Genomic DNA, 27,223 nt, shown 5'->3' with positions numbered 1-27,223 from the left:
TATGAATATCCTATTTACAAAATTAAAGCTTGTATGCAATTTGTTTTAGGATTTTGACAAATAAATATTTTTTTGAGGTAATGGAGTAGTTTTTTTTATAACTAAAATTATGTGGAGGGATGTTATTATTTTGATAGATTGAAAAAAATTAACTCATATTGAATAAATTGAAAAAGATTTAGAAAAAAATTAAAGAAATTTGAGGATATTTTTGTAAATAATAATAAAATTTGTAAACTAATTTATTTGAATAAATTTATTTGTACAAATATAAAATATAAAATTAAGAAAATAAAAAAATATTTAAAAGAATTTGAGGGATATTCTTATCTTTACACATACTAATCCCATGGTATTAAAACTCATGTATTACTAATACCACCATATGTGATGTATTAGTAATACACCATATGACACCATATACATGATATTAGTAATACATTGGTCAAAATCATACCAAACATGGTATTAATTAATACCACACTTAATACATGGATTATTTCTCCTAATACGGCCTACCAAACCAACCTAATAGTAATAGAGTAAGTAATAGTGGTTACACACTGCATTTGCCAGACAATAAAGCTTTGCGGAATTCGTAGCTCATTCATAACCTATTCTAGAAAACTTCATTCAACTGAATCATAGGCTTTCTTCATATTTTCCTTAAGCATGCACCTTATTGAGATTCCTTTCCTCCCATGTCTTTTAACCAATTCATGACTAATGATGTTGTTGTCATTTATGGCTCTCCCTGGTATAAAAGCTAATTGAGATGGGTCCACCAATGAGTCCATTACTTTCTTCAGCCCACTAGTAATTACTTCGAATATTATTATGTAAACAATTGTGCAACATTATACAACATGATATAGGAATGTCGTCTCCTGTAACTTTTGAAATAAGGGTGACAAAGGTATAATTTATAGGGGATACATTCTACTAGTACTGAAGAACGATCCCACGGCCTGAATAATATCATCCCATGTCACAAATAATGACTACTAAAAAACAAAGAGAATTGGACAATTTCCTCCCTAGACACTAATTTAATGAAATGCAATTGTTGTTTTCTATTCAGCTCTGGGTCATCTTTCATAATTCTAGTGTTAACACTAGGCCATTGTTCAGATGCTTTATCCAGTAGTCCCTTATAGAAGCCAAGTATCTCTTTTTCAATTGCTTTCTGAGAAAAAACAGTGATATCATCTGCAGCAGTGAAGCTCAAAGTAGTGCTTAGCAGAATTATATTCTTCATATGAGCAAAAAAAGGAAGTGTTTCCATCCCAAAGCTTTAACCATTTTACCCTTGATTATTGTTGTATTGCACCCTCTTCAACGAGACTACTTCACTTCTCTAATTGAGCTTTGAGTTCTCTTTCTAAAACACAATGATTATGAACTTGGTCAAAATCTCTCTGTGTATCCTAGACATCTTGCAAATTCATTGTAAGATCTTGCATTTTATCCGTTACACCTTTGAATTCTCTAATGTTGAGCTACTTCATTTCAACCTTCACCTTGCTAGACTGTCTTCATAATACCATTTTATCTTGTACTAAACCATCCATTTTTGACTCTGTGCAAGAAATCAGGGTGTGAAGCTAAGCGATTGAAGAACTTGAAAGACTTGTGATAAGAAGCAGGATCCATCACTAACCTCCACCCGGGGCATAGTCAGCATCCAAACTGCATTTGTTATTGCCTTATCCATCTTGCTATAGACCTATTCATTGGACCAGGTATAATCTCTGCCTTTTGATTTAACTTCATCCATACCAGTGTTTGCTGGACCAGATATATCTTGTAACAGATTACCATATCTTCTATCCTCTCCTGTTAAGATAGAATTGAAATCTCCCTACATTATTATAGGCTCCAATTGGTTCATAGCTATAATGGTTATGAAGGCTCCCCACATAATCTTTTTGTTTTAAATAGTATAAAGGCCGTAGATAGCAGCGAAAAGAAAATCTAAATTATTCCCCCTCATGTTAATATTACACTTTATAAATTGAGCAGACTTGATCAGTATAGTACATGTAAGAACTTGAGGATCCTATAATACCCATATTTTTCTCTTGTGAGAGCATTCATGGTTTGCTTCCAAAAGCCACCCTAAAATTATTTTATTTTTATTTATCACTCTTCTTGCATAAGTCTATCACTCTTCTTGCAAAAAGTCACTTTTCTTGCATAAGGTTCCTTAGCTTTTTGTTCTAAAGCTTCCATAAGACTAACTTTATTTACTTTGGTAAACAAGCTCAACTCCTTTTTCTTATGGAGATTATTCAACCCCCACCCTCAAAATTACATCTCATGTGATGAGCCTCATAAAGAAAGGGTTGGATGGTTCGCCCATGACTGCTAAGGCGTGTCATACACATATGAGGTTCAATACGCCTAGCTACATCAATCAATATATGAAAACCATTTTCAATATTCATATCAACTTCCTTATGACCAGGGATGGGGTGTTTCTAACAGCTACTTCCCTTTAACTTGAGTCCAAGGTGCTTCCTCCCCGAACTTCACATTTGTGCCCACTATAGACGAGGATGTAGAGCCTTAGGATTTTCATCTCCGTGCTTCTACAACCACTTTGGAACTAGCTTCACAGGAGGTTTAGGCTTAGGAATCTCCTTTGTTTGGCAACAATGCCCAGCTTGGAGACAAGTAGTTCAAAATTCAGGGACCCAGTCATAAGCTACTTTCTGTTCAAACTCTTGCCAATTAGGATTCATGACTGACTTTTTTCAAAAAATCCTTATCAACTTCGTCTCAGTAAGTACTTGAGCAAATGATATACGATCAACCTTAGTGGTGCACTCATCAGCACAAATTGGAACCCCCAGTTCACTCCAATTTGGCTAAGAGAATCCATCCTCCAACAATTACGTGGAAGCTTGGTGAATTTAATCCATACGTCCTTATTGAAATCAAACATGGCTGACCACATCTTGACAATTATAGGATTATTATTCATCATATGTGGTCCTGAGCAGAGCAGTTTATTTCAATTAGTCAAACTTTTGAATCGAGCTACAAAGTAACCATCGTTATGGTAGCATACCTTAGGTGTAAGATAAGATACTAGAAAAGTGTATATATTATTCATGGAATTGTACAGTACTTATAAGAGAAAAGTAAGATCATAATGAACTAATCAATCCCTGATTCTTGGGAGATTCTTGAATCAAGGGATTTCCCCTAATCTATTTCCTAAAATAAAAAATAATATATTTTCCTAAGATACATGCTATCCCATATTTACAGAAGTTGATTACAGTCAATCTGTTAGCTGATTTGTGGAGCAGATTCTGCCTTAATCTGCTAGCTCATTCGACACTCCCCTCAAGTTCGCATGTAAATATCGAACATGCCTAACCTGCTAACAAATGACTCAAGGTAGTTCTGAAGAGGCCTTTTGTGAAAATATCTGCTACTTGTTCAGTTGTTAGAATGAAAGGTATGCACACACTTCCATCTTCAATCTTTTCTTTAATGAAGTGTCTGGCCACTTCAACATGCTTTGTTTTGTCATGTTGAACTGGATTATGAGCAATGCTTATGGAAGCTTTATTGTCACAGTACAACTTCATTGGCAAACTCATAGGTCTTCTTAGTTTTGTTAAAAATCTCTTGAGCCACAACATTTCATAAATTCCATATGCCATGGATCGATACTCAATCTCAGCACTACTTTGAGCCACCACGTTTTTCTTCTTACTCCTCCATGTTACTAAATTTCCCCCAAAAAATGTACAGTATCCGGACGTAGACCTTCTATCAATAGAAGAACCAACCCAGTCCATATCTGTATGAGCTTCAACACTTATTTGCTTATTCTTTTTAAAGAACAACCCTTTTCCAGGAGAGCTCTTTAGATACCTTAAGATTTGATACACAGCTTCTTGGTGTTCTTCTCGTGGAGAATGTATGAACTAACTAACTAGGCTCACAGGAAAGGCAATATCAGGCCTAGTATGTGACATGTAAATCAACTTCCCTACCAATCTATGCTATTGGCCCCTATCAATTGATTTCCCATCCATCGTAAACTTTAGATTCAGGTCAATTGGAGTTTCAGCTGGTCTACAACTACTCATTCCCGTTTCTTTTAACAAATCAAGAATATACTTCCTTTGTGAAACTATAATTCCTTGTTTAAATTGTGCAACCTCCATTCCGAGAAAATACTTCAACAGGCCTAAGTCTTTTATCTCAAATTCGGAGGCAAGACGCTCCTTTATGTTTTTAATTTCATCCACATCATCTCCTGTGAGGATGATATCATTAACATACACTATAAGAACTACTATTTTTTTCTAGTGAATGCCGAGTGAACATTGTGTGATCTGCTTGTCCTTGCACATATCCTTGTCTTTTCATAAATTAAGTAAACCTTTCAAACCAAACCCTCGGAGACTATTTTAGACCGTAAAGAGATCTTCTAAGTCTGCATATCTTTGACTTGTACTTCTCTTCAAAACTTGATAGGGGATTCATAGAGACTTCTTCCTCTAGTTTCCCATTCAAGAAAGCATTCTTCACATCCAATTGTTGAAGAGACTAGTCAAGGTTTACTGCGACTGTTGATAGAACTCTAATTGAGTTTAGCTTAGCTACTGGAGCAAACATCTCAAGATAGTCAATGCCATATGTCTGTGTGAACCCCTTAGCTACTAGGCGGGCGTTATACTTCTCCAAGGATCTGTCTGACTTGAATTTGGTGGTGAACACCCATTTTCATCCTACTGGTTTCTTTCCCTCAGGAAAATATACCAACTCCCATGTATCATTTTTTTCAAGAGCTCGCAATTCCTCTAAAATAGCCCCTTTCCACTCGAGAACTCGTAGAGCATCTTGCATATTTTTTGGGATCTCCACACTAGAAAGTTGTGAAGTAAAGGAAGAATAACTAGGAGACAACTTTTTATAGGAAACAAACATAGAAATAGGATATTTAGAAACATTTTTAAAACCTTTGCATTTTGTAATAGGTAGGTCCAAATCTGATAAGGAATTAGAAATAGAATCAGTTGAAAGATTACCTTGAATTCCAGGAAGGTCTTGCGGAGGTGACTTTTGACAGTGTTGAGGATCGTTGGTCTCTTTTTCTTAAGTTCGGTTCCTTCTCGAATACACCTGTATTTGTTTTGCTTGTTCTCTGTTCCCATTTTTATTTTTTTCATTTGAAGGCTCTACAGGTTCAATATCAAAGTTTTTATCATTTAAGTCACTTAAGTCCCTATCATCTCTCAAATCACTTTCCTTTTCATCTCTTGCATCACACTTATTCATATCTTCTCCAAGATCCCTCACATCAGTATTTATTTTAAAATCTAGCCCATCATTTGCCTGATATCTAGTTTCTTCAATATCCCCAAAAGATGAATCTTCACCTACGTAGTACTCTCCCTGAAGATGAGCAGTAAAATAGAGTTGGGATTAAAAAAAAGTTACATCTATTGTGACAATTATCCTTCTCGACCGAGTATCATAACACTTATATCCCTTTTGATTTGAAGCATATCCTAAAACAACACACTTCTTAGCCCTCGGTTCAACTTTACTGCAATTATGAACATGAACAAAGGTTGTACACCCAAAAACTTTCAATAGCAAATTTGTAATTAACCTAGAACTAAGAAAACTCACTTTGAAAATGTTAAAAGGTGTTTTAAATTTGAGAGGATGAGATGACATTCTATTAATAAAATAAGTAGCAGCCAAGAGAGCCTCTCCCTAAAGGTACTGTGGAACCTTACTGGTAAACATTAAGGCCCTAGTTACCTGTAACAGGTGACTATTCTTTCTTTATGTTATGCCATTTTGTTGAGGTATATTCGGACAAGAGCTTTGGCGTGCTATCCCAGTTTTTCTAAAAAAACTTCCTAATTGTTCATTAAAAAATTTCTGACCCATTGTCACTTCGAAAAATCTTTATTTTCTCATCAAACTGTGTTTCCACCATTACATAGAAAGTCTCAAACATTTTTTTAACCTCAGATTTGTCCTTCAATAAAAAAAAACAACTCAGTCTAGTATGATCATCTATAAAAGTTACAAACCACCATTTTTCGGACATTGTTTAAATTCTAGACAGTCCCCAAACATCACTATGAATTATCATAAATGGTTGAGAAGCCTGATACTTTTAAAAGGGAAAAAATGATTGGTGATGCTTAGCCAATTCATAAAATTCACACTAGAATAAGGACGAATTTTAATTTTCAAATAACTGAGGTAATAAATGTCTTAAATAATAAAAACTTGGATGTCCAAGCCTATAGTGCCAAAGAATGACTTTATTTAAAACAGAAGTAGCGTTCAAACAAGTTGGATTCAGTTGTAGAGAGTTGTCCCCATTGTCATGAAAATAAAAACCTCCATATTCTCTAGCACTGTCAATCGTCTTCCTGAGACCTTTTTCTGAATTTCACACAAATCAGAGTAAAAAAGTAGCACGACAATTAAGAGAGTGGGTTAATTTACTGAAAAAAACCAGATTAGAAGATAGTTTTGGAACATGAAAAATATCATGAAGTGTGAGGGATGGTGATAGTTTAGCATTTTCTTTTTCAGCGATTGCAGAGAAGGAACCATCAGCTATCTTGATTTTATTATTGCCTGCACATAGAGTATAAGTAGAGAAAGCACAGGAACTTCCAGTCATGTGATTAGTAGCTCCTGAATCTATGATTTAAGAATAATTTTGGTTGGAGTTGGCACTAAGAAAAATAGATGGTAAGTAGCTCCTGTTTCAGCATTTGCACAGAACTGGAGAGATTAAAGGATTTTGTGCAGAATCTCTAGTTGTTCCCTTGTAAATGGAGACAAATTTGGAGGAGGTTGCTGCTCCTGCTCAAAATGAGTTGTTTGGAGGGCTTGACCATATTGATATTAGAAGCCACGATTATCAACTCCCTTCTGCTTCCAGTTCGGTGGTTCTCATGAATCTTCCAATATGTTTCACGAGTATGCCAGTGTCTTTTGCAATGATCGCACCATGGCTTTTTCTTTCTGTTATATTAATTTTTCACTGTCACAAGAGCTGGAGAGTCTATAGCAGTTTTTAGTTCAACAGTTAAATCAGGTTTTAACATAACTTTCCTCCTAGTTTCTTCTCTCCTAACTTCAGAAAAGGTTTCACGAAGTAAGGAAAGAGGATTTTTTCCCTAGGATTCGTGACCTAACCTCATCAAACTCCCGATTTAATCCTGCTAAAAAGGTAAACTTTCTCATTTTCTTCCCTTTTTTTACTTTTACACTATCCACAGAACACTCCCATTCATCATTATAACACTGGTCTAACTCCCGCCACAAAGACATCATTTTTTTTATAATAAGCAGTGACTTCTTTGTCACCCTACTTATCCTGTCATAGTTTAATTTTTAGCTCAAATATTTGATAAGCATTTTCTACATCAGAATATGTTTCCCTAACGGCTTCCCACACATCCTTAGCAGTAGGTAAAAAGAGATAAGGTTTACCTATGGGTGGTTCCATGGAATTTAATAACCACGCAATCAAGAATGAATTCTCTGATCTCCAGGTGGTCATCTTTGGGTCTTTGACTTTCGGCTTTTTCGTCTCTTCGGTCAGATGTCCCAACTTTCCACGACCATCAATTGCAAGCTTTACGAACTGTGCCAATTGCAGGTAGTTCTTCCCATTTAATCGATGAGAAGTTAACTGGAAGGACACGTGAGAAACATTGCCTCCTTGAGTCATCATATTTTCTGTAGGAACTTCTAGAGAAGAACTTTTGTCTTTTTTTGATGTTCCAGAAAGATGATCTCCTTAGAAAGCTTGTTTTTCCATGTGATACTAGGGGAAAACATCCCGCTCTGATACCATGTAAGATAAGATACTACAAATGTGTATATATTATTCATAGAATTGTACAGTATTTATAAGAGAAAGTAAGATCATAATGAACTAATCAATCCCTGATTTTTGGGAAATTCTTGAATCAAGGGATTTTTCGTAATCTATTTCCTAAAATAAAAAATAATATATTTTCCTAAGATACATGCTATCCCATATTTACAGGAGTTGATTACAGTCAATCTGTTAGCTGATTTGTGGAGCAGATTCTGCCTCAATCTTCCAGCTCATTCGACATTAGGCTTGACGTACAGAGCAATATATCTGACTATTGCTTTTATGGTGGGCTATTCCCCCTACCACATAGATTAGAGCATGTTTTCATTCCTCCATTGTCTTCTCCACTTTAATTTTACTCAATTCAACCACCTTTTTCCCATTCTTCATTATTGGAGCCACATTGCTTTAATTCATACCCCTAATTGACAATCGATTCCATCAAACAAGTTTCCCTATTTGGGTTTTATGGTAAGGTCAACCAACATATCAAGCTTACATTGTGCTAGTAACCCCATGGCTTGGGTAGGTGGGCTACTATATTACTTGTGATTGGAACTATAGATCCCTTAACCATGCTTCCCTGAGCGTCGTCATTCCTCCTACACTAGTGGTCTTTGGAGTGACAATCCCCTCCTCAGGCATGGCCGGCCACTGTTCCATATGTTATTTTATTTCATGCACGATCTTCATTGCTTTTTGGTAAGTAGTTTTTCCTTGGTGTTGAATCTTCTTCACCATCCTACTGATGGTGGTCCCTCACGGCTTACCTCTAGCCATTTCGGCCAAATGTGCACAGAATAGCAGGTCACCTTGTCGAGTAATACACTTGTTTTTATTAAAGCTGAATTATTTAATTAGTCTGAATTGACTTGCACCATCAGAATAAAACTTAATGAAATATTATTAAGAAGTTAGTGAAGGAGTATGTTTTTGATCATAAGAGGATGTCTCTAACAGATGACCACTGGATATTAAAAATAAATAATAAAAAATCATTTATCTTTGTAAAGGCAATGGAGAGGGGTAGTGGAAGATTTAAATGGGACGTGGTAGGAAAAAACATATTTTTTAAGGAATTTCAATGGAGCAAGTCGAGCATGACCGGGCAACGTCCAAGTTAATAGCGGGGTCGGGTTAAAAAATAAGTAACCTCCTTACGAGGAGAAGACGATGATCTAATATATTTCATAATTTAACTTTTAAATTTTGATGTAATGTAAATCCCTATCAGACCATTTTAAACTTTTCTGTTCCATTAATATGCTTTCAACAGTAAAGGATAAATATAATTTTTTTGAGTATTCTTCTAGCGAGTATTAAAAAAATAAAAAACACAACCTTTTCTATCTAGTGATTTCAATCAAACTAACCCTTCATACTCAACACAAATTAACTAGCAGTTACTGTAAACTAAAAAACATATTAGAAATAAAAACAAAAGAGAAAAGATTGGGAGAAACCACATAAGGGAGCAGCGCAAACCTCGGATCGGGGCAGAGATAGTGTTCTAAAGGTTTCCTAAACGGGACAGGGTAGGGGGTAGGTAAAATTTTAGCAGATCAAAGCTTGCCTATCCTGCTGCATTTACATCCTTTAGGTCAACCAAAATAAAGAGGATCCCTCCCTGACCTCTGATGATCATTCAAAACAATTGTGCTATATGTATATTACAATTCTGAGCATCGTACAATTAACGAAAAAAGGACCAAAATTGTCCCTTATATTTGCCATAAGACTTAAAATGATCCTCATCCTGTCATAGGGAACACTACTAGTCCTTCTTTGTAAATATGGTGCTCTTTTAATCTTTTTCTAACGTCCGTCTCTTATCTTAACAAAAGAGTTGTCTGCATAGTTATACGAGCACAACACCATATTTAGGCGTAGCTTGATCTAAATCATGTTATACTATCTAATTAATAACCATTTTATGTACACTTTAATTTGTTAGCTTTTTTATTTTCTTCTGAACAATTTTGTCTGCAAGTACATGGGTTTCTAATATTGTCTTAGCTGGAGGAGTGGATTCACAGTACTAGCAGAAGTTAGGGGTGGATGTTTCATTCGATTTTGAATGTTATTGGTTCGGCTAATCAGTTTGTAGATATGCTAAATCATATAGAAAGTTAAGCTATCGATTATTAATTTATTCATTATCGTTTTACCATTAAATTTTTTTAAAAATAAATATTGGAACCTAATCAAGCTAACTAACACCTGCTAATTAATATGCAACATACAAAATTCTACTTTTTATAAGCATAAATATTTGTAGCATCATATCCAAGTTAAATATGCATATACAGAAGTCCTAAAGAAAAGATTATGGGAAACCTAAATCTTTATTACCAACAATTCAACATGCAAGTATTGATATAACAAAGCAAAACATGTAGATTGTCCAGAATTCCAGAACCACAGTTCAAGTAAGAAAACAAGAGCCTTTTATTATCTATTAAGGGAAAAATTGTAATTTAATATTTATATTGGGCTTTCAACAACTAGTTAAGAAGAAGGAAAAACAACATAAATTCCGATAGTTTGGAGTTTAATTATAAAAAATTATGACATTTTACATAATTATTGAAATTCCGATTTTGAGTCTTGAGATACATAATTAGCTCCCGATACATCTAACAAAGATACATTTTTTCCTTATACATAATTATCTTTCGATATGTTTTTTTTTTATTTTGGATCTGTCGTGATACATAATTTTCTCCCAATACATCCAACGAAGATATATATATAGAGTTGAGATTTTTGTAATTACTTTGTAAGGATGGGGATTTGTGTAAATATGATAAGTTAATGTATATATTTATTTTATTTTTCGTAAGAAAAATCATAAATCATTATAGAATAAATAATCCCCCAAAAAGAAAATCTAAATCGTGACTGAATGGTATATTCTTTGAGTAGAGGTATTTTGGAAAAAGTCTTTTAACCTGACAAAAATCCAAGATAGAAGTAAAATTTACATACACTCTATCCTCTCCTAACCCCATTTATCGTATATTTTGTTTTTGTTGGTATGATCTGCTGCTCTTAGTTTTGTTGGATATTTTGCATGTGATCAGCGTCCGTTAGTGGGGAAGAATTGGCATTGTGGCCACTTTCTTAACTTATTTTGCCAAATACTCATTAAATTTATTTCATTAAATTTTTAAAGTTAGGGTCCAAAAAGTAGAAAAAATGGGGTCCACACGTGGGCCAAGAGGTCTGTTCATCATTTTTAAAACTTTGAGAATTTAATAAACTACACCTAACACCCTCCACTTCTTTCAATATTAAACACAATTCCTCTCTCTCCTCTTCAACTTTTCAAACTCCCGTTACTTCTAAAAAAATTCTCTCAAATGCCATTTTTCCTTTTCCTTCTTCTCCAGCGACAAAGGCTCATTTTTGTGTCGTAAGGTAAATTAAAATCAAGTTTCGATTATTTGTAGATTCATTTTAGCAATTTTTATTGTTATTCATTTTGTAGGGATGTAGTATAGGAATCTTTTTTCAAATGTGGTTGATTAAATAGTTAAAATATGAGAATTTTATAGGTAATTAATTAGTTTGATCCGAAATAATAGTTGAGTTTTGATTGCACAGTTTCGACAGAATTTTTCGTCGATCACAGTGTTGAATTTTAAATTTTTTGTTAAGAAGTTTTGCTTTAGTTGTGGAATTTTTTGAGCACGACAGTTTTGAATGGTGGAATAATTCTTAATTTCTTATTTATTTTGGCTATTTGAGAATTGACCTGTTTTTGTTTGTAGAGTTATGGTCTATGAATTAACAATGCCCTAGATTGAAATTAATTTTTAGGTGTATGAAATTCTTTTAAAATATGATTGATTAAATAATGAAAATTGAAAAGTTTATAGCTAATTAGTTTTATTTGTAGCAATAGTTGAATTTTGATACCGCATATTTGACTGAAATTTTTTCATTCATCACACTGTTGGATTTTGGTTCAGTTCTGGTATTTTTGTGTAGTGAACTATTTAATGGTGAGATAATTTTTAGTTATTTTGGCTTTTTCAGTTGAGTATTGAATTATTTCTTTTAGTAGACTTGTGCTCTATGAATTGATAATAGTAGAATTATTTTTAGGTGTAGATTCTGTTAAAAATGGGTAAAGCTAGAGTTGGTGTTAAATGCACAGTTGGTATAGCGTCTGGTTCTGCTTCTAGCAGTAGAAAAAAAAGAAATAAGGCAGTTGAAAATCCTCTAAAAGGAAGAAAACTGAAGTGGAAGAGTCGAATTCATATTAGAAAACCATAAAGAAGATAAATGAATATGTCGATGAATCTAGTGATGATGTTGCTGAATGTAGTGGTAGTGATGATAGTGAAGGGAGTGAGGGTAGTAACAAAATAGTGTTGATGGAGATAATGATCCCTTGTTCGTGTCATTTCGTACAAGGTATATTTTCGTGAAGTGGTATGATTTCAAATTTTTATGGACGAGGTAAGATCTTTCTCGGCGAAGATATTGGTTAGATCAAGGATGACTGTTTACCAAGAATTTTAGCAAATTTTTGTTGACCAAGATTTGAAGAAAAGATTCAAGCAATCCTATTTTGGACACTTGAGAAACATGCCGCAACATCTTAAATTCAATGGACAGATGGTCCATTATTTGTTGTTGTGACGTATTAAGAATGATAAAATACGTCATGAGATGTTATTATGTGTGAACAATAAGTCTGCTTATTTTGGATAAAAGGAGTTTTGTTTGATCATGGGGTTGAACTGCTCATTATACTCCAGTGAATCAAAATTGAAGAGCGTGCTAGAGAAGGGAGAACATTTTTTCTTTAAGGTGTCGAAAAATAAAAATATTACATCAGCCAACTTATTACAGTTGATTAGAGGGAATAAGTTGAACGAAGAGTAGAAGTTTAAGTGTTATTTACTGTAGTTCTTACACACCATGTTTCTTGCAAAAGATTCGATAAAGGTTGTTGACATAAAACTGATTTGCATGGTGGATTCTTTGAGTTTTTTTGAGAGTTATCCGTGGGAGAAAAGACATTTCAATTGACCATGGATTATATAAAGAAGAAAACTGACCTAATGAAGCAAAAGGAAAGTATTTAATGAGAAGCAAAAGACATCCTATGCTCTATTCGAATTTTTTTGGACATTCATGGAAAGTACCATTAACCCTTTAGTCAGTTTATCATAGATTCTTATTTTATTTATACCCTGTCGTAGACTCTAATTCATTTTTTAACTACTATATTGATTATATATTTGGATCTACGAGGTCTTTCCTCATCTTGAAAAATATGCTGAAAAAATAATGGATGAGTCTTTTTCCATTCCTCGCATCTGTTAGAGTTTGTGACCCAATTTCTATTAATTCGATCCTGAAAAGTTCACTGTGCGACCTATGTTTGTGATTTTTCATAGGGTCTATGGTGGTAGCGTAGGGATCGAGCAATTAGTGCAATTATGGACCTGTATGTTTTTGGGCCTAGGATTTATTTGTACGCACGTATTATATAAGTTCAATTAGTGGATCATTTTTGAACATTCAGAAAATACGTCATTCTCCTCATTGTGTTCTCCATCCATTATAGTGAAATTCTCTGTCTCTGCCCGTGGTTTTTCCAGCAAGGGTTTCCACGTAAATCGTGTGTTCATCTTATTTTTCTTTTGCTTGTGGTATTACTTATTCTGTCCGATTATAGCAACATCCTTAGATGGTACACTACAAAAAGTGACAAAATAATCAAAGACGACCCATTCAAGTATAAAGGAAAAATTATTGAGGTATGAACTTATTTTTTTATTATGCAATAATACTACTATAATATTGAATGTTTTGTAATTGCTAATTTATTTTTTGTAGAACGTGCACCCGTACATCATCCCTAAAATTCATGAGATGAAGATGAATTACATGGTTACGTTTATGCCATATACGGACGAGGTGAGAATAACTTCCTCTTTGTTTTTAAAAGAATGATTTACAATGGGTGACTGTCCTTACTTCAAATGGGGACAATGATGATGATGGAGATTTTGGTGGCAACCCTATTGGAGTACGCACCGATGATGATGCTTCTCTGAGTACCTCAAAAGTCACAACGGACACCTCTGTCGATGAAAATCTGCATAAGCGTGTTGCTATGTGTAACACCTCGAGAGTACACCCTGGATACCATACGGTGCTTACAGCCCGGATGGACCACAAGCTAACCCATGCTGGTACCTGCCATAAGATTTTAACAACTGAAAATCAATACTGAATCATAGTTTAAAACATCTGAAATATACTGTCAATGATGGTAAAACAACTGATAATAGTGACTGAGAACTAAATTATTTGTCTGTACTAGTATGAAAAGCTTCTAAACTGACTGAATGTGGAGTTGATGGGACAAGTCTCCAACGAACTTCGACTGACTAAATAACTCAACTAAAACACTAAAATAAACATAAACGGTCCTCGAAACATGAGAACTCACCACTGCTGCTGCTACTGATACACTGGAATATCTAAGTGCGGTCGGGAACCTGAGCGTTCGAACTGATGATATGAGACATCACAGCGTAAGAAACGAGTATGCGGTCAGTACTTTGAATGTATTGGTATGCTAAATGAGGTTAGGTTGACGTGCATGGCTCATATGTATGAATAATAGCTGACTGAATAAATAACATAAGATAACTGAGGTATAGTATGCGAGGAAGCTGTAAAATCTGATAATACATCACCAAGCATATGACATGATACTAGGATAGCCTGTAAGCTGAAATACTAAATACTGAACAACTAAAAATTGTATGCCACGGTCAAGTAAGCCTGAAACTAAACTCTGAACTAAATACTGGACTAGACTATGTGAGCTATCATCTAACCGACATGCCCCAATAAGAGTTAATTGGGGTCCAACCTGTAACCCCAGTTGGAAAAGTGTCAGTACCGTACCACGGGTACTAACATTGGCCGTGTAGATCTACTGAAATGAAGTCCCAAAGGATTAAAGAGTCACCCTCTATTGGCAGGTGCTATGGTGAGATATGGGTCAACCCTCAATTGACAGTTTAATATCTCTAACCTACACTGGCTACATAGTTCTGGAATATAGGGACTGCTACTAAAGGTCACACCCTCAATATCATGACCCGAGTTGGGACCCTAGCCGTGACGAGCATCCCAAACCTTATAGGCCCAGACCCCCCTTTCTGTCTGGTACATCATGAACACCATTCATAATAATAAAGAAAATATGTGAAATATAAGCAAACAAAATCATGGCCATGTTTGAGTTAAGTATATTAATATGAAAGAAGATCCATCAACGTCTAAACAACATCTATTTTAGTCTGTGAAACCTCTAATACATACGAAATTTAACAACTGTCGGAAATTGGGACAAGGCCCCCAAAGGACCTAGACCAAAGTAAATAACAAGGACTGAAAAAATAGGCCTTCCGAAATAAAGAAGGCTCACTAACTGCACACTTCACTTCTATTCTGAGTAACTCTACGGCTTATCAGGACCTCTAGACTGAGCCTCAGACCCTGAAATATAGGGGGTCAATACAATTATACTGGTACGCAGAGAATTCCAAAATAATGTATTATATATATATATAAAAATATGTGAGAGCTATTTCGTGAAACATCAGGCACAAAATATTTCAAATCACATGAGCAACATCAAATAACCATTTCAAGCAATTCTGTAGATGCAAATCATTCTTTAGTTTACTTCTGAGCTAGGTGGTACACTCTACAAGTCTAACAGTCCACGGGCTATATGGAATCCTTCCTTAACTCGGCAGCCAAGCCCCCAATCCAAGTTTTTCGTAAGTGTTGGAGTTTCTATTTTGATACGCCATAGGGCACTAGGCTAGCATATAATTCCTCTTTGGGAACATGGTAAACCCGTATAGGCAAAACACGATTTCAGGCAATGAGTTTTATGAACTCATGCCTTCTTTGGGTAACCACCCAATTCTCTTTAAGCCCAATTTTAACCTTTTCTAACATGCATTATTTTGAGTTCAAAATTTGAAAATCTGAATGAAATCATGCATTCTGTTATGTTCTATGTTACCATGGCATTTTCTATATTGGTATTGTCATACCAAGACTTGCAAGTCATATCTTCTAAGCCATATAAAATCATATTACAATCTCTTATTTCAAAAAATAAATCTTGGACCACCATATCGTTCAAACATTTCAAGAGAGTTCAGATTACAAAACACATGCAAAAATATGCAAGGGCTTTTGCCTTTCAACATTTCAATAAACATGTGGTGGTCATGTATTTTGTAAGAAACCATGCTATTCTTTCAATATATATATTTTCAGTGTTTATCAACATGTAAAACCCCCTCTCATCAATTTAGAATCATTCTTAAATCATTTAACAATAGTCAATAACAGTGATACCATGCTTCTAAATAACATTCTTCAATTCGTAACATGCTAAATCAAGAGGTGTTGCAATATGAGAGGGACTTTAAATAGTCATGCTCTAAAAATCAATTATCAACTTTAAACGCATACATACATATATATATACAAATGAAATCAATTTTCTTTAAGGGAAGGCCTCAAGACCAAAGTATGTCATAAAAAGGCTTCAATAAACATAATTATAATCGTAAGTCCATAACCCTTTGTAAATTCATGATTTCTAAACCTTCAACATAATTAAGAAGAGTTTACTATGCCCATGTAGTTTTTTGGAAAACCCCATGTACCTTAGATCACTTAGGAGGAAGGGTGGAATCCGAATCTCAATTAAGTCCTTCTAATTCTTGACTTTAATGATGAACTCTTGATCTTAAGAAAAGGAACTAGGATTTTAATTTGAGATAACAAGAGTAGTTTTTGATGTATTTTGCCTCAAAAATGATTTAATTTCATGTTTGGGCGAATTAGGGTGAAGGAAAATGACCCATTTGCCCTTATAATCGTGGAGCTTGACTGCAAAAAATGCACAAGCCGGACTAGCCAGGGCGCCGCGGGCTTTGGAGCGCCGCTCTGGTTAAGGCGCCACGGTCTCCATCGCGGGCTCACCCAGGTGCCGGAATGTGCAAGGGGCCACGGGAATATCGCCCTGAGCTGCTGCTTTAGAGTACCAAACATGTCCTTAAGCTTGTCCGAAAATTCCAAAACTCACCCGAGATGTACTATTGACTTCCCCAATCATGAATCAACTTAAAAATAAACCTTACGAGGTAGGAAAGGTCGAAAATAAAATCATCAAAGATTAGGAGCTCAAAATATGAGTAAGTCCTTTTCTTAATACTTAGAGAGAAAAACATCAATCAAGTTGTCAGCTCATCAAGCATGCTACAAAGTGATATTGAGCCGAGAAAATTATGAGGTGGTACAATCAACTTAGGTGAGCCCCTATCCCTGAGTTCGCTTGATGCTAAATCCTACTCCCAACTGAATTGACTCGGAATACTAAACTGATCCAAACTTGACTGATAGGATAACTGAGTGAACTAATAATAATAATATATGCCTGAAAATCATTCTGAATGTACTAATACTAAGTAAACAGCTAAATTTTGTGTATTCATAACCCTCAGGACTTGATAACATTAATAGTAAAAGCATACCAAAGCTTCAAAGCATAATAAATAGTCATTGCTTAAAATTCATCTCTTAGGCATTTCATCAAACACTTGCGATTCATGGTTTAAACATGGGGATAGTTTTAACATGTAAAGATAGCATGATTTCAATACTAAAATCACCAATTAAGGCTTAAATCCATGAACAAGTACCATTCAACATGTTTACGGTTTAATAACAATAACAATTGCATGTAAACATGAATAAAATTGAGATTCATGGAAATTCATGGATAGAATTCATGATAACATATAAAAACCATAGTTTTAAAACTTGAAATTGGGTTCTTGGACTCCATGGGTAAAAAGTACCCATGAATGAATATTTAACATACCTTTAAGGATTAAATCCAAAAGAATATCCCGAGCTTGAATGTTCTTAGTTTGGAAGACACCAATTCTTGATCTTTCTTGGATGGGAAGAAGGTTTAGCTTGATGAACAATAAGAGAGCTTAGGGTTTATTGCTCAATAAAATTGAGGAATGTGGGTAAATTATGCCCTTTTAGCAGTTTAATCCCGTGTTTTCACGCTTTGAGGCCATAGGAAAAGACCAAACTGCCCCTAGGAAATTAAAATTCGTAACTGGAACTCGCTTTTAACCTTCATCGCGATGTGCCAAGGCTGTAATTGCGATTTCCATCATGACGCGGTGCAATTACGGTGACTACTGGAATCTAAAAATTGCCATTTTGAACTTCACCACGATGCAGTGACCCCTCCATCGCTATACTCACCGCAACGTGGTCCAATCACGGTGAGCTATTGTTTTGGAAATCCAAACATGGTCCTAACCTCATTCAAAAAATCCAAAACTTACCCGAGATATGCAACTTACACCCCTAAACATGAATAAACTCAAAAACTTGCATCTCGGGATCGAGAAGGTCACTTTAAAAATTGTCAAGTTTATGAGGCTAAAAATTAAACGAAGTCCCTAAAACTTAGCTAAATTTCCAAATGCTAAGCCTCTTATACATGTACTATGGGTTGAACTGAGCTAAAACTAATACGGGGTATCACAATATCTCCCCCTTGGAACATTAGTCCTTGAATGAGACTGATTAAGCTGAGAAAATACAGAGGTACTGAGATTACATGCTGAATACGCAAAATTGAAAACATGATAACATGACTGAATCTGAAATATGGTGACTGACTGAACTGATTCATGAATGCATGCGGTGACATAAGGATGACCATATGGCTGGGACTGTGAATGTAAAAGAGAACATTTAAGGAAAACTATCACCTTGAGCTGAGTCTGAGTTTGCAGAGAAAAGGTGAGGGTACTTGGTACGTATGTCTACTTCTACTTCTCAAGTAGCTCCATTAATGGACTGATTACTCTAAAGAACTTTGGCCAAGGGAACTTCTTTGTTCCTTAGTCTGTGAATCTGGCGATCTAAGATTTCTACTGGGAGTTCTTCGTAAGAAAGGCCATTCTGAATATCTAAGATTTCTAAAGGAACAATGACAGCTGGATCACCAATACACTTCTTTAAAAAAGAAACATAGAACACTGGATGCACTGATGCCAAATATGCAGGCAACTCAAGCTCATTCACTACTTTCCTAAAATGACTCAAGATCCTGAAAGGGCCTATATATGGGGGACTGAGCTTCCCCATTTTGCCAAATCTCTTCACTCCCTTCATGGGATAGATTTTCAAATATATAAAATCTCTAATCCCAAATTCAAGATCCTTCCTCCTCATATCTGTATAAAACTTCTGTCAGCTTTGGGATGTCTTAAGCCTTTCTCTGATCAACTGAACTTTCTCCAATGGATCATATATTAACTCATGCCCTATCAACACAGTATCACCTACCTCAAACCAACCAAAGGAGATATACATCTCCTCCTATATAGATCCTCAAACGAAGCTATCTGAATACTGGAATGATAGCTGTTATTGTAAGCAAACTCAATCAATGGAAAGTGATTATCCCAACTACTCTTAAAGTCAATAATACAAGCTCTCAATATGTCTGCTAAGATATGAATGGTCCTCTCTGTCTGACCATCTATCTGAGGGTGAAAGGATGTACTGATGCAAACTGGGGTACCTAGACCTTTCTAAAAAGCCTTTTAAAATTGAGAGGTAAACTGAGTACCTCTATCTGAAGTGATGGACAATGGGACTTTATGAAATCTAACCAACTCTCTAACATAGAGCCTTGCGTAGTCCTCGATTGAATAAAAAGTATGGATTGGCAAGAAATAGGTTGATTTAGTCATCCTGTCCATAATAACCCAAATCAAATTATACTGACGACGAGTATGAGGCAAACCTATCACAAAGTTCATGTTCACCTTTTCCCACTTCCAAGTGGGAATATTGAACTCCTGCATAGTGCCATTAGGATTTTGGTGCTCAACCTTAACCTGTTGACAAATAGAGCACTTAGCTACAAACTCTGCAACATCTTTCTTTATGCCACTCCACCAATAGATTTCTCGCAAATCATGGTACATCTTAGTGGCTCCTGGGTGAATAGAGTATGGAGTACCATGCGCTTCTGTGAGAATCTGCTATCTCAAAACATCTACACACGACACGCACAATCTACTCTAGCAACACAACACACCATCTCCCCCTTGGGAGAAAACCTCTACTTTCTGATCTCTAGCTGACTCCTTCATCTTAACTAGACTAGGGTCCTTATCTTGATTTTATTTCACTTTGGCAACCAAAGAAGATTCTGAACTATTCTGAACCCATACACTACCCTCAGCTGAATCAAGCAACCGAGCACCTAATCTATCCAACTAATGAACCAACTTATTCTTATCACTCTCAACATGAGCAACACTACCCAAGTACAATCTAATAAGGGCATCTGCCACTACATTAGCCTTGCCCAGGTGATACAAAACACTTATATCATAATTTTTCAACAATTCTAACCACCTTCTCTGATGGAGATTTAACTCTCTTTGTAAGAACACATACTACAAACTTTTGTGATCTATGAACACATCAACATGCACTCCATATAGATAATGCCTCCAAATTTTCAAGGCAAAAACAACAACTGCTAACTTAAGATCATGCATTGGATAATTCTTTTCATGGGGCTTAAGCTATCTAGAGGCATAGGCTATGAGCTTACCTCTCTGCATCAAAACACAACCCAAACCAACTCTGAAAGCATCACATTAAATAACAAACCTATCTAAACCATATGGCAAGATTAAAACTGGGGTTGAGATGAGTCAAGTCTTCAACTCCTGTAAACTCTTCTTATAGGAATCTGACCACTGAAATTTAACTTTCTTTTGAGTTAATCTGGACATGGGGGACGCAATAGATGAAAACCCTTTGAAAAATAGTTTGTAATAGCCAGCCAAGCCCAAAAAACTCTTGATATCTGATAGAGAGATGGGACTGGGCTAGTTTTTCACTACTTCAGTCTTTTGAGGGTCAACTTTGATGCCATCACCAGAAACAATATGACCAAGAAAAGCTATTAATCTTAGCCAAAATTTGCACTTACTAAATTTGGTAAATAATCGATGGGATCTAAGAATCTGCAATACTATTCTGAGGTGGCAGTATGATTATTTCCATTATGGGAATAAACAAGGATGTCATCTATGAAGACTATGATGAACATGTCCAGGTACTGCTTAAACACTTAGTTTATCAAGTCCATAAAAGCTGTTGGGGCATTCGTAAGATCAAAAGACATGACTAGGAATTTGAAGTGACCATATCGGGTTCTGAAAGCTATTTTTGGAATGTCACATTCTTTGACTCTAAGCTGATGATAGCCGAATCTAAGGTCTATCTTAATGAAGTAACTGGCACCCTGAAGTTGGTCAAACAAGTCATCAATTCTGGGGAGTGTGTATTTATTCTTGATAGTAACTTTTTTCAACTGACGGTAATCAATGCACTTTCCAAGGGAACTATCTTTCTTGCACACGAAAAGGACTAGAGTGCCCCATGGGGAAATACTAGTCCTGATAAATCCGTTATCTTAGATATCTTTCAACTTTTCCTTTAAATCCCTAAGCTCTAGTGGAGCCATTCTGTAGGGTGGAATAGAGATAGGCTGGGTATCTGGAAGAAGAAGGTATATTCCGAAGTCAATTTTCCTTTAGGGAGGGACTCCAGGAAGATCTTCAGGGAATATATCTGGGAACTCTCTCACTGCTAAAACTAACTTTAGACTAGGATTCTCAAAATCAGAGTCTTTAACTCAAACAAGATGGTAGACACATCTCTTGGATATCATTTTCCTCGCTCTAAGGTACGAAACAAACTAACCCCTAAGTTCTGAAGTACTACCTCTCCATTCAAGGACTGGTTCATTAGGAAACTAAAAATGAACAAATCTGTTTCTACAATCAACTAAGGTATAGCATGAGTGGAGCCAATCCATGCCAAGAATGACATCAAACTTAGTCATCTCTAACTCCACGAGATATACTAAGGTGACTTTATGGGATATTATGACCGAACAGTTCTTGTATACCTGCCTGGCTATAATAGAGACACCTACTAGGGTAGATACTGAGAAGGGTTCTTAAAGTCTCAGGACTGACATAGAAATTAACAGCTATGAAGAGAGTTACAAAAGAACGAAAAAGCTCCGGAGTCTAAAAAAGCATAAACATGTAAATAAAAGACTTGTAACATACTTGTAACCACAATTGGAGAACTTTCCTGATACTGTCGAGAGTAAAGTGCATAAAGCCTATTTGGACGCTACCCACTGGTGGCACTGGAAGCGGCACCCTATTGAGTTGGGCGACCGGATGGAACTGGGGTACGACTGGACTAACTTCACTGACCACCCTGTGCGCAATCCCTGACCCTGTGGCCTGGCTTGCCATACCCAAATCATATATCACTTCCAACTTTACACAAACCCTGGTGGTTTCTACCGTACTTCTGGAAAAAAGGATATATGCAACCCATGTTCACACTTCCCTGGGGTTTAGGGCCTGGTACCCTATTTCGATTCTCATTTTTGAAATTCAGCACTGGCGTACTAGCTGAAGATGGAGATGGGGCTGAAGATTTCTAACAGAATTGAGGAAAATTACCACCCTCTAACTTTGGCTGACCAAAATTGAAGCTGCCTATTCTAGCCCTCTTATTCTCCATCTCTCTATCCTTAAATCTCTGCTCATCAATCTGTTGAGCATGGACCATCAACCTAGAAAAATTTATCTCCTTAATCAACATAATGATCCGTCACTTCTTGACCATGCTATCAAATACACTAAAGACGAACTTACTCATTCTAGACCTATCATCAAACACCACATTAGGAGCATACTTGGCTAACCGAGTAAACTTAAGAGAGTACTCCTTCACACTTATGTTTCCCTACCTTAAATTAATGAACTCTTGAACCTTGTATTTCCTTAACTCTAAGGGAAAGAACCTTTCTAAAAAGGCTATCACAAACTCTTCCCATTCAACAAGCCCTATATCTACCCCTCTATCTCCCCTCCACTACTTACACTAGGTATGAGGAACATCCTGCAACTGATAAGCACCCAACTCTACACTCTCATTGGAAGTCAAACCCATAATGTCAATTACCTTTTAAACTATGTCAAGAAACTCCTGCAAATCCTCATTGGACTTAAATCCTAAAAATAGAGGAGGGTTCATTCAAATGAAGTCCCAAATCCTAGCTACGCTAGTATTAGCCACTGGAACGACTGGGACGGTAGTCATATGATTATTTTGGGCTGCTACTGAGTGAGATAAAGTAGTGAATGCAACTCTAAATTGACATAGGAGACATGCTCGTTCAAGAGATCTTCCTAAATAGGAAGAAGTGTGGTTGTTTCCCATTTCTTCTTCTGTTAGTCTTTCTAGGAGGCATGTTCTGTAAATAAAAGAAAGATTGAATTAGAAAGAGAGTTTAAGCTAAGCTCATGCTCACTCTCACGATGTAAATACTGAAAGAAAGGAAACTTTTCATAAAATGTCTTGTAGCCTCTTGTCCATAAGTATGGCGTGCTTCACACCTATGCACAAGACTCTACTCAACGCGGCTTTCAGACTCCTTAGGACATTTTAAAACCTTAGGTTATGATACCAAGTTTGTAATGCCCCGAGAGTACACCCTGGATGCCATACGATGCTTCATCCCCGAAGGATGACAAGCTAACCATTGCTGGTACCTGCTGTGAGCACTAAACAAAATAACAAAAAACATATATAGAATTTAGTTGAAATGCCATAAGATTTTAACAGCTAAAAATCAATATTGAATCATAGTTTAAAACGCCTGAAACATACTGTCAACACTGATAAAACAACTGATAATAGCGGCTGAGAACTGAATTATCTGTCTGCACTAGTCTAAAAAGCCTCTAAACTAATTGAATGTGGAGTTGATGGGAAAAGTCCCCAACTAACTCCGACTGACTAAATTACTAAACTAGAATACTGAAATAAACATAAACAGTCCTCAAAACACGAGGACTCACCACAACTGCTACTGCTGGTGTGCTAGAATGTCTAAGTACGGTCAGGAATCTGAGTATCTGAACCTATTATATGAGATATAATAGCATAAAAAACGAGTATGCGGTCAGTACTTTGAATGTACTGGTATGCTAAATGAGGTTAGGCTGACGTGTATGGTGCGTATGCATAAATAATAGCTGACTGAATAAACAACATGAGATAACTGAGGTATAGTATGCGAGGAAGTTGTAAAATCTGAGAATGCATGACCAAGCATATGATATGATATTGGGATAGTCTGTAAACTAAATTACTGATACTGAACAACTAATAACTATATGCAATGGTCAAGCAATCCTGAAACTAAATTCTGAATTGAATATTGGGCTGAGACTGTGGGAGCTATCTTCTAACCGACATACCTCAATAAGAGTTAATTCGGGTCCAACCTATAACCCAATTTGAAGGGTGTCAGTACCATACCATGGGTACTAACATTGGCTGTACAGATCCACTGAAATGAAGTCCCAATGGACTAAAGAATCACCCTCTATTGGTAAGTGCTCTGGTGAGATATGGGTCAACCCTCAACTAATAGGTTAACATCTCTAACCTATGCTAGCTACATAGTTTTAGAATGCAGGGACCTCTACTAAAGGTTAGACCCTCAACTGGAAGGTGAGCCTCCATCCCTGGGTTTGCTCGATGCTAAATCCTACTCCTAACTGAACTAACTCAAAATACTAAATTGATCTAAACTTGACTAATAGGATAACTGACTGAACTAACAATAATAATATATGCCTGAAAACCATTCTAAAGGTACTAAAACTAAGTAAACAACTAAATTTGGGTATTCATAACCCTCATGACTCGATAACATTAACAGTAAAAGCATGCCAACGCTTCAAAGCATAATAAATAGCCATTTCTCAAAATTCATCTCTTAGGCATTTTATCAAACACTTGCGATTCATGGTTTAAATGTGGGATAGTTTTAACATGTAAAGATAGCATGAATGCAATACTAAAATCTCTAATCAAGGCTTAAATCCGCAAACAAGCTCCAATCAAAATGTGTAGGGTTTAATAACAACAATAATTGCATGTAAACATGATATAAAGTCAAGATTCATAGAAATTCATGGATAGAATTCATGATAACATATAAAAACCATAGTTTTAAAACTTGAAATTGGGTTTTTGGACTCCGTGGGTGAAAAGAACCCATGAATGAACATTTAACATACCTCTAAGGATTAAATCTGGAAGAATATCATGAGCTTGAATATTCTTGGTTTGGAAGACACCAATTCTTGATCTTTCTTGGATGGAAAGAAGGTTTAGATTGATGAACAACAAAAGAATTTAGGGTTTCTTGTTAATAAATTGATGAATGTGGGAAAATTATGCCCTTTCAGTAATTTAATCCCATGTTTTCACGACCTGGGGCCATGGAAAAAGACCAAATTATCCCTAGGAAATTAAAATTCATAACTGGAACCCATTTTTGACCTCCACCGTAATATTCCAAGGCTCGCGGTACAATTACGATGACTTACTGAAATCTAAAACTTTCCATTTTGAACTTCACCGCGACTCGTTTACCCCTCCATTGCTGTACTCACTGCGACGCAGTCCAATCGTGGTGAGCTGCTATTTTGGAAATTAAAACGTGGTCCAAACCTCATCCAAAAAATCTGAAACTTACCTGAGACATTCTACTTACACCCTTGAACACAAATCAACTTAAAAACTTATGTCTCGGGGTTGGTAAGGTCACTTTAAAAATTGTCAAGATTATGAGGCCAAAAATTAAACTAAGTGCCCAACGCTTAGCTAAATTTTCAGGTGTTGAGCCTCTTATACATGTACTATGGGATGAAATAAGCTTAAGACTAATACGGGGTATTACACTATGCTCGAGAAAGTCGTGTTGAATGTTGCTGCCAATATCAAAGAAAAAAGACTAAAGAAAAAAAAAGGATGAGCATAAACATAAGCGAGGTAACTTCTTTTAATAATTAATGTAGTAAATGAATTTTCAACTGTAACTATTGGTAACACTTTATAATATGATACAATACATGTTGGACCATCATGAAGCATAGAGGAACGAAGAGGAATAAAAAAGGATTAAAATGAATGAGTTGGCCACTGTTGTGGTAGAAGAGAAAAAAAGAAAAGCAGGATGCAGAAGAAGATAAGAGTGAAGAAGAAACTGAAAAAGAAGCAGCAACAGATAAAGAAGAGGAAGGTGAAAAAGAAAAAGATGAAAAAGAAGCAGCAACAGATGAAGAAGAGAAAGGTGAGAAAGAAGCAGTAGGTGAACAAGAAGAAGAAAAGAAAGTTGAGAAAGAAGCAACAACAAAAGTTAAAAAACGAGAAGAAGGTGAGAAAGAAGAAACTAGAAAATATGTTGAAGAATTAGTCAAAACTTCTGAAGAAGGAAAGGAAGAAGCAGCAGACAAATAAAAAGAAGACAAAAAATTAAAGAACAGAAAGAAGAAAAAGAAAAAGCAGGGGAAAAAGTTGTGGTCATGGATATTGTTGATTTCATCAACGATAACATTTGTGATGATGAAGAAAAAGATATTTGAATACAGATATTTTTATTGTTTAAGACTTTTTTTTTTATTTGAGAAACAATGGATTTGAATGATCGTTGGATGATATGTCAAATATTTTTTTATTTTATAAAAGTTGTTAGAATTTTGCACTGAATTTGTTTTTATCAAATTGTATTATTGCATGGAATTTGAATATACATTGTGTTGTCACTACTGATACAGTGTGTGGTTGACATCATAGAATGCATATTTTATCTTTTCTATACTGCTAGTATAGTCTATTATTACCATGCTACTCGATTTTAAGTTGACATGTTTTTTGATCAACTATGATTCTAAGAACAATAATATTAATATTCTAGAAAAATAGAAGTATTTTTATTTATTAAATCTCACTACATTTATGTTAAACCTTTTCAAATAATGAATACTAGAATTATACCACATAACATCATTTTAATGCCATTCTCTATTTCTTCAGCCAAAATCAACTTTTGTTGATCTCTATTTATTTGGGTGTCTTGTAGTAATACTTTCAAGTGATCCCTCTATTCTTCGGCTTCTTTGAACAAAGTCATGAGGAAATCTCTATTTTTTTGGTATTCTAAGAGCCTTTATAGTAGATTAAATTTTATCGCGCCATGAAAATTTGATGTCTCATATTTCATACTCAATGTTGATGGACTTCTTGGGAGTGATACCTCTT

The 27,223-nt window shown here is 35.6% G+C and overlaps 1 long non-coding RNA gene across 3 annotated transcripts; it reads left to right on the top strand.

Annotated features, from left to right (window-relative positions):
• Positions 1 to 890: 890 nt before the first annotated feature.
• Positions 891 to 26,667, top strand: LOC107874859. Of its 3 annotated transcripts, XR_001675622.2 has the most exons (5): positions 891 to 1,742; positions 13,748 to 13,828; positions 25,799 to 25,954; positions 26,054 to 26,204; positions 26,256 to 26,667. It is a non-coding gene; the product is annotated as an uncharacterized LOC107874859 (long non-coding RNA). The 3 variants fall into 3 exon arrangements; XR_007056528.1 differs by having other exon boundaries at positions 892 to 1,742; positions 25,799 to 26,204; XR_007056529.1 differs by lacking the exon at positions 25,799 to 25,954 and having other exon boundaries at positions 897 to 1,742.
• Positions 26,668 to 27,223: the final 556 nt, after the last annotated feature.

This window comes from Capsicum annuum, chromosome 6 (assembly GCF_002878395.1).
Source record: "Capsicum annuum cultivar UCD-10X-F1 chromosome 6, UCD10Xv1.1, whole genome shotgun sequence".
In the NCBI taxonomy this organism is placed as follows: Eukaryota; Viridiplantae; Streptophyta; class Magnoliopsida; order Solanales; family Solanaceae; genus Capsicum; species Capsicum annuum.
The sequence above is the reverse complement of the archived record's forward strand: the minus strand, read 5'-3'. Positions and strand labels throughout refer to the sequence as shown.